Below are 11,179 nucleotides of genomic sequence, written 5' to 3'. Positions count from 1 at the left end.
CGCGATCCTTGGCAACCTTTCTCCAGTTGGTATACTTCCTCATCCTCCTAAGATCTTCTTCCACGCAGTCCAGCCATCTTTCCTTAGGCTTACCACTAGGTATTTTCTGTTGTTACAAGTTACCTACAGGCATTTATTTAAATCGGCCTCCAGACATCGTTGACATCAATTCTAAAACGATCGTTGCAATACAAATGGCCGAATTAAGCGCCTCAAAGACCACACCTGGCTCTGATCGTTATCTACGCAATCGATTTCACGTTATTATTCCTATACAATAATAGATAACTAATTAATTGCCTATTATAGAAACTTTTTCTTTAATTAAATCTGTTAAATGTTGTACGATTGGGCTTGGTTGATTTGATATTGTATTATATTGAACTTTCTTTTTACAGTCCTTACCATGAGCTTTGCTCCTCCTCAGTCGTTCACTCTTTACAGACTCTTTACAGATCTACTTAGATAGAGAGATTTATTATTCAAAAGTTATACATACAAGTTATACTCGTACAGTTTCCTGCAAAACTGTTTTCACAGTTTGTCTGCAGGTAAGATAGTTAACTAAATTATTCTACTTGCTATGCTACTTGCTAACGGTCTTCAGCGTCACGGGAACATTGGACCATGGTATTTGTTTGTGTCGCAGTTTTTATCGTCTAGCATTAAGCTACTTGAATACTAATGGTTCTTCAGAAGTACAAGAGTTAAAGATCTTTTTGAGGAGTATTAAGCCAGGTTGAAAGACACATCAATGCCGGAGCCTCTGCAATTACGGGACAATGTAGCGCGGTTTCATGCTTTCGGGGAACAATAATAATCGACGCGCACTGAATGGGAAATAAATTACTCACGACGCCGTAGGGATGGGCAGAGGTAAGCAGCAGGTGCCGATATTTTTCTCGGTATTTATTTTTAGGATGTTATTTTTACGCGTGTTTGGGCCATTTTATTTAAAGCGGTACACTTCGCTTTTTATTTATTGAAAATTTTATATTAATTCAATCGTAATAGGGGAAAAAAAATATCCCAAGATTTTCATTCTCATTCTGATACCATTATTCGTAGACTTTACATGTATGACGTTCACGGAGTGGAAGGAAAAGAAAATGTATGTAATTTTGGGATACCTTTTTTCTAAATATTTATCAGTACGGTTTTTACTCACTATTATTTTTAGTCGCTTTTGGCGACATGTTTCGGATTCTTTGGGAATCCATCCTCAGGCACGAGTGTCCGCGGCGGTTGTTCGTCGTGCACTGCCCGCGCCGCCCGCCTCGTCGCTCGTTGCGCACGCGCTGATGGGGCGGGGGCGGGGGGCGCGGGGCAGTCCGCAGATGGAGTCGTCAAGTGAAGGTCTGGTAGGGCGGCTGTATCGAACGAAGTCAAGCACACTGCACTCACTATGTCCCCGCGATCGTCACAACACACTTGCCGCTTGACCCTAGGTATTATAGGCTTCCATGCAGGTGGCAACATCCAGCCTCCGTCCCGATTGAAATTAGGGCGGCGTGAAATTTCAATCGCCTCGCGAATCTTACGCGGCACAAAACATTTCTCCCGTACCAGTAATCTCGCTTTATCGAAACGAATGAAATGGGACGCGCCTATATCGTTCGCATGCTCTGCCACAGCTGAGTTCCTGGTGTCCATGTTCTTTACGCTGCGTATGTGTTCCGACAACCTAGTGGAGAGATTCCTTCCGGTCTCACCGACATACGCCCTACCACAATCGCAAGGTATCTCGTATACCCCCGGGCTCCCCAGCGGGTCCTTGTCCTTTGGAGAGCGCAGCAACTGCCTGACTTTGGTATGGGGTCGGAAGATTGTCCTAATGCTAAAACTTCGGCGTAATAGGCGTCCAATTCTATCCGTTATCCCCTTAATAAAAGGCAAGACGACAGGTGCTCTCTCGACCGTTTGTACTTGCCTTAATGTACCCGTACTTGCTGCTCGCTGACTCTGTCTCCAATTGTACCCATTGCTCTCTAATACCTGCCTTACATGCTGCAGCTCCTCTTGCACGTACTGCGGGTCACATAGCCGTAAAGCCCTATTGATGAGCGCGCGTGGAACCGAAGACAAATGTGCGGGGTGATGGTGTGAGTCAGCTTGCAGGTACCGCTCAGTGTGTGTGGGCTTCCGATACACTTTATGAGTCAACCGGCCATGCTCGTCCCGCTGCACCAAGACATCCAGAAACGGGAGTGCCCCATTGCACTCCCTCTCAATGGTGAACTTAATCTTGGCATGCCGCGCGTTCAGATGTTCGAGTAACGGGTCCAGATCCTTGTGTGGCACCACAGCAAACACGTCGTCCACATATCGCAGCCACAGTCTGGGTCTATGTGGGCAACTCTCCAAAGCCCTTTGCTCAAAATCCTCCATAAAAATATTGGCCACCACTGGTGCTATCGGAGAACCCATTGCTACCCCTTCTATTTGCAGGTAGTGTTCCCCCCGCCACACAAAGTATCCACTGGTGAGGCAAAACTCGATCAGCCTCATGTACTCGGCGAGTGAGTCGTCGCGGCTTGCCATTCGTTTTATAATCTCAATCGTTTCCGCTACCGGCACATTCGTAAATAAGGAGGCTACATCGAAACTCACCATCAACTCGTCCTCTTGCAACGTAACGCCTTCAAGTAGCTGCACAAAATGTGTAGAGTTTCGTACGAAACTGGACGTTTTACCCGTTAGAGGTTGCAAGAGTCCCGACAAGAAACGGGACGCCTTGTACGTGGGTGAATCTATCTGGCTCACAATGGGTCTCAGGGGCCAGTCGTTTTTATGGATCTTAGGTAGCCCATAAATCTTTGGGGTGGTGGGGTTTAACTGACGCAGCATTTTAGTCTGATCCTTGGCCGATATCGCACCGACTAAACTGTTGAGCCTCGATGTTACACGCGCTGTAGGGTTATACGATACTTTCTTATAAGTGTTTGGATCTCCTACTAGCTGTGTAACCTTCTCCTCGTAGACCACTGTGTCCACGCGCCCCCCGCCCCCGCCCCATCAGCGCGTGCGCAACGAGCGACGAGGCGGGCGGCGCGGGCAGTGCACGACGAACAACCGCCGCGGACACTCGTGCCTGAGGATGGATTCCCAAAGAATCCGAAACATGTCGCCAAAAGCGACTAAAAATAATAGTGAGTAAAAACCGTACTGATAAATATTTTGAAATATGTCTCACGATAGTTTAAGTGCGATTATACCTTTTTTCTCCTATATAGGATTGAAAGTGCTCTTGATTTTGATTAGAAAAATCAAATTCAAATTCTCAAATTTAGAATTTTTTTTGTGTACTAACAACCTTAAGTAAAACGGCCAGTGTGCCTATATCGTCTACTTATCATTCTGAAAAGAGAATGTAAGTAAGTATAGAGGTCACGTAACACCTGATAATCACAAGAGGTTCTACCGCGATATATTCCGGATACGAGGTTACGATAAACCCGCTATCGACTTTGTCCCGCCCTAGCTGCGCCCGCGGCGCTGCGCGGGCGCTCGCAATTTGCCGCGCCGCTCGCTTATTAAATCCTTCCGCCCCGCCCTAATACCCCCATTACCAGCCATATAATAAACGCACTGTCCTGCGTGTGCTGCGCGATTTATGTTCAACATTTAATTGATATCTTCAGGTTCTTGTCCCTGACACAAAACGTATGGTGTTATACATATACACAGAACCGTAACAAGAACACTCTAAATTATGGAACAAATCCACGCAAAAAAATCCAATCAACCATAAGGTACTTACATAAGTACACAGAGAATTAAGTAGACACAGAGTGCTCACTCCATAGATCAGTTTTGTTTTCAAAACGACTATTATTTTCGTAGTCGACATCTAGCGTCAAGTAGCGGAATTATCAGTACTGCTACGCGACAATAGATGTCGCGGCGAACGGAAAGTCTAATGCTCAACGATTTTCAGCTAATATTATAACCGGATTAACAGGAACTCTATTTTCAACTCCTTCTGCTGAAAATATTAGTTGTAAATTGTTGAACAATTCACTTTTCGTCAGTCTCGGCAAACGTGATATTCTAGTGCCGAGTATAGTATGAATTATCTCAGATAATTTTTTCGGGCTCGGGCCCTAATCTGTTATATAAAATTAAGCCTTTGTTTTCATTTAAGAGCGGTCTTCAGCACGTACCAAAGCAACCATGTCTCTTAAAAAACAACTATTGTGATAGTATTAAACTAAAAACTTGATCGGCTCGGAATTGCACAGAGAAATGCTAAAAAAGCGCACTTTCATACTAAAAAAACCCCCTACTAAAACTAAATTTGCAAAGAGATTTGGCAGCTATGGAAAAACATCAGTGTACAATTCAATACTAAAACACTGTTACATCAAGGACCTCCCTGTTTCACAGGCAAAGCGAGTTATTTGTGACTGGTTGCTAACTATCGATTATAATAAGACTGAGGAGATAGTGCAGTGACGCTACGGCGCACTTGTATGGAGAAAGGAAACATTGTATAATGCTCTGTATTGTATAATTGTATAATGCTTTAAATATCGCGGCCATAAGCCTCAATTTCTGTCCATATGTAGTGGTACTCTATGTTACATAATTAGACATTTAACCTATAGGTATAGACACTTAGCCGTAAGAGACTTGACTGACAGACTGACCAACGTAAATCCCTAGTAGCTAAGGTTATAAGCACTAGCACCTATCTTCATCTTTAGACATACTTTCTTTTTTTTTTTCAATCTAGTTTTTAATTCACTAACTGGTCGCCCAAGATACAGGCTATGCCTAGTTTGGGGACCCCTGTTCATACTGTTTTAAATGTACCGCTGTATGCGCGCAACCTGGACCTCATGTATACTCAATCTGCAAATTCCCATTTTTGTGTGCAAAATAAATATATTTTTCATTTTTTTCATTTTTTCATTTTCATTAAGGTTCATATTTATGTGACAGCTCATTCAGAGAACAATCAGGGTGGTATTTTCTTTGGAGATAACAAAACGTGTTAATTCCGAATGGGCTGTTTCATGAATTTGAACCATATGAATAGGATGGTAAATTTGCTTTTTAAACGGGCTTGTTCCCGTTACTTATGTCGGGGCTATTAGCAGTAAGCAGTGTAACCACTGCATAAAGGAAACAATACCTTTTGTTAAACAAATTAGGGCCCGAGCCCGAAAAAATCATCTTAGATGGTTCATATTAAGCAGTACTGATAATTCCGCTACCTGGCGCTAGGTGTAGACTACGAAAATAATAGTGGTTTTGGTAACAAAGCTGATGTAGGTATGGAGTGAGCAATCTATCTCTACTTGATTCTCTTTGTGCGTAATACAATACTTATGTACCAACGGTACCAAGTAGGTACATCAAGACAATTAAGATTATCTTAACCCTTAAATGCATGATTTTTTATTTATAGAACCCATTTTTTTTTCTGTTGAATCTGTGAGCTGTCCAATGCTTTGTATACATTTGGCAACAATATGCATGCTCGCTGGCAAACCTTGAGTTTGGACTTTAATGCCTCAGTTAATGACCATGTTTGAGCACCATAGGTTAGGATAGGCAGGATACACATGTCGATGAGTTTGCGCTTGAGACACAGGGGAAGGTCACCCTTCAATAGCGCCTTCATGGTGCAGAAGCTCTTCCAGGCGTTGTTAATACGTCTATTGACCTCTATGGTTTGCCTGTTTTCGAAGGAGGCTATCTGGCCCAGGTAAATGTACTCATCAACATACTGTATATCCTGCCTGCAAAAATACGATAAAATGTATTTATATAGGTATATGGATAAATGATTTTTTTTATTTGCATTAATTATTTTTATATGATTACGACCCATGTTCTTTCACTGATATGCGTTAAAATTGTTAAATAAGCATTTAGCATCAAAAGCAGCAGAACTAAACATGCGCAGCACTCATACATTAAACGCACATGTAGGTTGTATAATGAAAAGTGCCAAAACGTGGACATATTTAGCAGCTCATTGAGATTATTATTATTATTATTATTTAATAAGCAGGCAGGCAGTTATGGCAACTGATATGGCCTGTATCCAGTAATCATAAAGATATATATCATGAACGAGTATTAGATGTAGTGTTATGCTTGTCTAATTTATTTTTAAACTGGTTCACATTTTGTGCTGAAACTACGTCTTCCGGGAGTTTGTTCCAAGCCCTTACTACTCGGTTGCTCAGAAAGTGTTTGTAAGGGTTACTGTGAGACCTATGATATGAGATTGTTTAAGAAATTAGCTTATTCGTCTTTGAAATAAAAATACCCGATTGTAAATTTAAGATTTCATCATATATCTCGTCACACATGTGGTGCGGCATGAAGTGGTAGAAATTAAATAAAATTAAACAAAAAAAAAACTCCGTACTAAATTATTGCCATCTTCTTCTTATTAATTTTCTGCAATTTCTTGTCGGACTATATGTACAATATGCATGTATTGTTTGTCATTTGTACTTAGTAATAAGTTTTTATTAATAGTCGTTTACATATAGGAAACTATAGGTCTATTGCCAGAAAAATGTTACTTTAAATACTCATCTGTTTTATAAGACTGTTTGTTTCTTAATAAATAATAAAAAAAAACGCAACCGTCAACGCCATCTATCCGAGAGTAGGCCAAAGGTAGTGGCGCCCTCTGATCGAGAATCAAATTTTCTTGATTTTCGAGGCACGTTTTTTCCTTAGACTGTATCCATCTATTACGGAGTTATATCTATCTTTGCTGTAACTAAGAAACCAGGTATTAAAAGCGTCAATAGACCTCCCAACGCAGACCCCAGAATGCTGCAGCAGACACTGCTGTGTCGATAAACCTCGGAGTATGAAGACATAGCTCGGAGTTATGGCTCGAGCTTACGGCTGTTTTATGATGGCGGCGAATCTTTGATGCTGGGGTGTGAGCTTAGTGACAAATTCGCAGAGAGATATTGATAAAAACGAAACTGTATTGTAATTTAATTACAGCGTCTAATTAAATTAACATTTAAATTAAATTAATATACCATAACCTAATAATGTAGGTACTTAACTTTAGATTAAGTACCATACCTACTCAATAAGCAATAAGTAACACCAAGTAACACATATTAATCATATTATCATTGAACATATATTCGGAGTTCATAATTATTAGGTATATACCATGCGAGTAATTTTTACTACTTGGGGCTATGTTTTCGATTTCTACGGTTTCCATTGCACATTTTAACAAAGAGAAATCTCGAGTGGAATATGAAGATACGCAAGTAACTAAGGTTACTTAGGATAATGACTTAATCTTAGAGCTTTTCAAATTATTTTCTTTTTAATGCCAGGCTATGGCTATTTTGAAAAAAAAAACCTGCACACGAGAGGTTATGTGTAAAGAGTTAGTTCTTTTTTGTTATGAATCTGGAATAGGTAGGTATTTGCTTTATAAATGAAATAGTGGTATCTGCGAAGGAGCCAAGTCCAGGGTTAGATAGATAATGTTAGAACAATTTTGTTGTAACGCAATTTACAATTAAATATCTATTTCGAAGGTTTCGAAATACGTTTCAAACGATAATATCGGAGCGTGTTTTGTTGGCCTATCATAAATGACTAAAGCGACACAAGTTATGTCCTGTTATGTCACATAACCGTGCTGAAGCTGCAATACAAAATCGCAAATCGCTGCGCTCATCACCACGCTCAACGCCCCGCGATGAGTTATCGCGATTGCTTGCGATCCGTTCGTAATAACAGGCTGTAGTGACCCGTGCTTTGTATTGCATTGCATAAAGAAAACCGTACTACACACACTATACATGCACACACACACACACACATATACATTATGCTGCTGGAAGTCGCCAGCAGCATGCTGAGATGGGGCCATTTCGTGACACTGTATGTCTATTTTCTGTGTGTTTACGAATAAAAACTATTCTATTCTATTCTAAAACACCCTGATAGCATATATACGTCATTATGACGTCCGTTACGTCATTATGACGTATAAATGACGTCATTATGACGTCGCTGACGTCACTTTGCTACCTGGGCACATGCTTTAATATCTATTTGTGCCAGGTACTTACCGCATTTGGATATAAGTAGGTTATTCCTATATTTGCAATCACTTATTTAATTTTGACGATGCGTGTTGCAGATGACATTTGATATGCGTACGAGCCCCGATGCAAATTATTATCTTATCTTATCTTATCTTATATGTTCTCGTCTAGTCGGACCACTTCTTGCAATGGGGTTCTTCCGTAATGTTTTAGTTAAAAAATCAAGAATGTCTAATACTAATGTAGTTTAATTTTATATGACTAAATCGAAATACTCTCATTTTAAAACGACTCGCTAGATTGCCTAAAACTTTGTACTTATAATAAGATAAGGTACTTATTTAGGTCTGTAATTAGTTTATGTAGCTTCAGATACCATAGTAAAAAAAACAGCAAATTTAAGTTTTTCATACAAAACTTGTTTTTGCTCTAAGTATTTCGTTTGTTTTATAAACTAGAGCTATGTATATAAATTGGAACTATATGTATAAACTAATTACAGACCTAGATTCATGTCATTGTATATGCAGTTTCAAAATGAGCACGTAGTTTTAAAATGAGAACGAAACTCCGTTTGCCGGGGTTTCTTAAGTTCTATGAACATACAAAGTTAAAGACATAACCACACATAACTGAGAACTGTTTCTGACGGGAAGTTTAACAGATTTAAACCTTAATGCAATAGTCATACGGTTGATGTTTGAATCAGTTTCGTTGTTATAGGAATGACGGGTTTTATGGGAAAGGTTCGTTTTATAGTTTCGCAGACTTGCGATATTGTACACGTCTTACATTTGTGGGATAATTATATGTCTAGTCTTAGTAGAATTTGCTTTTCTTTGAATTGTCATAAAATCCGTAGGTAATTATTTCTTAAAGCAGGCACAGAATAACTAATAGTACTACCGTACAGAAAATTCACTCCTTCACAAAAGCCAGATTTAGGTATAAAATTATACCTACACTCGCCGCCTGCAAGCAAAATTGAAACTTATAACCGCGCACGAACCGTGAATCTTCTTTGCGCGCCGCAGTTTTATGACCGAGCTGCGAGTGTCGGCACGGGGTTGTCATTTGACAAGTTTTTGTACCTATACCTACTGATTTATTATTTTAAAGATAAATATGTAGGAATTACAAACGTTGATTCTGTAAACATAAAATTTTTAGCCGGAGATAGTATGTCTGATTCTCACGGAAGTAGGTATGCCACAGAAGTACTTATTCCTTTGAAAATATGTCGGTCAATATAGTCCGGAATTTAAAAAAAATGTTTTTTCTGCTTCCTTGTTCTTCCGTTTATTCAGACATCCGTAAATAGAACATTATCTTTTATACAGATTAGATCGCGATTTAGGTTTCGAAGCCATTGCGTATTTTCAATTTTGCGCGAGCGCCACGTGACACGACTATCGTGCGAGCCGAGCGGCAGCCCACTGCTATACACCTGCCCGGGCGGTGCGCCGGCCAAATATACCTAAACTGCGCAGTGAGACCCCCCTGAAGCAGGTACTTTAACTAGATAAATGCCTAAATTAGTTTTCCGTGAAAAGTTAACAATTTTAAAATTGTTTTATGTAGCTGTTGTACTGTCTTGAGGCTTTAATGTGGATATGACTTCATTTCGAGACTCGAAAACGTAAAATTGTACGTACCTACCTACTGAGATAGCATGCGGCACAGCCGCTCACGGGCACTATGAAAATTGAGGACAAAATATTGTAAGTCATACCTATTACAAGTCATACTTACTGCTGTGGCGCCGACCCGAAGTGGAGCCGAGCCTCCGACACCAGATACCGCCATGCTACTCTGTCCAGTCGACGGCGCCGAGTTCGCTGAGGTCTATCTGCACTTCGTCTCTCCGAGTCGTCGTCTCGTCGTATTACAAGTCATATCTATTTCAAAATAATCGAACTGAGAAATCAGGAATTTTATTAAGAAACTTAATAGAAAAATAAAAAACAACGTGTAGGTAATAAATAGTTTTATTTCACCTGTATTGACAGTTACAGTAATTAACTAACAGTATCGTATTGACAATAATACAGTACAATGTATACGGTAGGTATATATTGGTGTGGGATATTTTAGTCTTAACATTTTTGCCACGGCGAGTGGATGTATATCATCCCTTGTGTTTTATTAACTGACTTCCTTCATATACAGTTAGCATCAGAAGAAGCTAAGTGGTAAATGTGTCCAAAATGATCTGCACACGCTCGTATTCTTATATAATTTTTCACATAACTTGGGTACGGTGACAGCTGTCATCTCCATATAATTTATAACCTTAAAACGCAAAATTGTTTTGAGTTGATCGCTGTAACCGTACCCAAGCTATGTGAGAAAAACTACAACAACAAATCGGATTATTTTGAGCACTTCGCTCGCTTAGCTGCTATCTATAGGTACTTTATCTATTAACTCGGTCAATTCGCTCACTGCGGCAGATGGAGGTGTCAATGTGTAAATACATGATCCTTTAGTTACACTGTACATATTGGAATATGTATAAAACTAAGTACGGTTTTCGCTTTGTACAATAATAAAATGTACTCACAGCGCATGTCACTTCCGCTTAATATCACGTTCGTCACTATTTTTATGCGTATATAAAGCCCGACCAGAAATATATGATCATTGTCAAGAGGGCGCTGTTATCCTTATGTATGTGGTGACAGTTCAGTTAAGTATGAAAAATTTAGTTCGAATGAAATTCCGCAACATGGCGCGTGATCATATGTGCCATTTTCAACCAAAAGGGTACTTATTGTCGGTTGTCAATAAGGCGCTATTTCCATATAGCTTCAATTCGAAATCAACCTTATCGACAAGCGACAATGTGGTACCTTTTGGTTGAAAACATCACATATATTCCTGGTCAGGCTTTACTATTCTACAGTCAGCTGTAGATAAAGTTGCGTTTGCGCTAGTTTTTGAACACAAAATTTTGAAACAATGAAAATGTAGTATACTATAGTGGTTGCCTGGTTTGAATGTGGTATTTTTCTGAAATTCACTTCAAATGCCGAGTACCCTATCTCTCGACTCTAAACTTTGAAGTAAATATGGGATACTATAATTGCTTAAAGCCGTTGCTGTTAATATGATAAGCTACA

The sequence above is a fragment of the Cydia strobilella genome, chromosome 13, assembly GCF_947568885.1.
Source record: "Cydia strobilella chromosome 13, ilCydStro3.1, whole genome shotgun sequence".
Taxonomy (NCBI): Eukaryota; Metazoa; Arthropoda; class Insecta; order Lepidoptera; family Tortricidae; genus Cydia; species Cydia strobilella.
The sequence above is the reverse complement of the archived record's forward strand: the minus strand, read 5'-3'. Positions refer to the sequence as shown.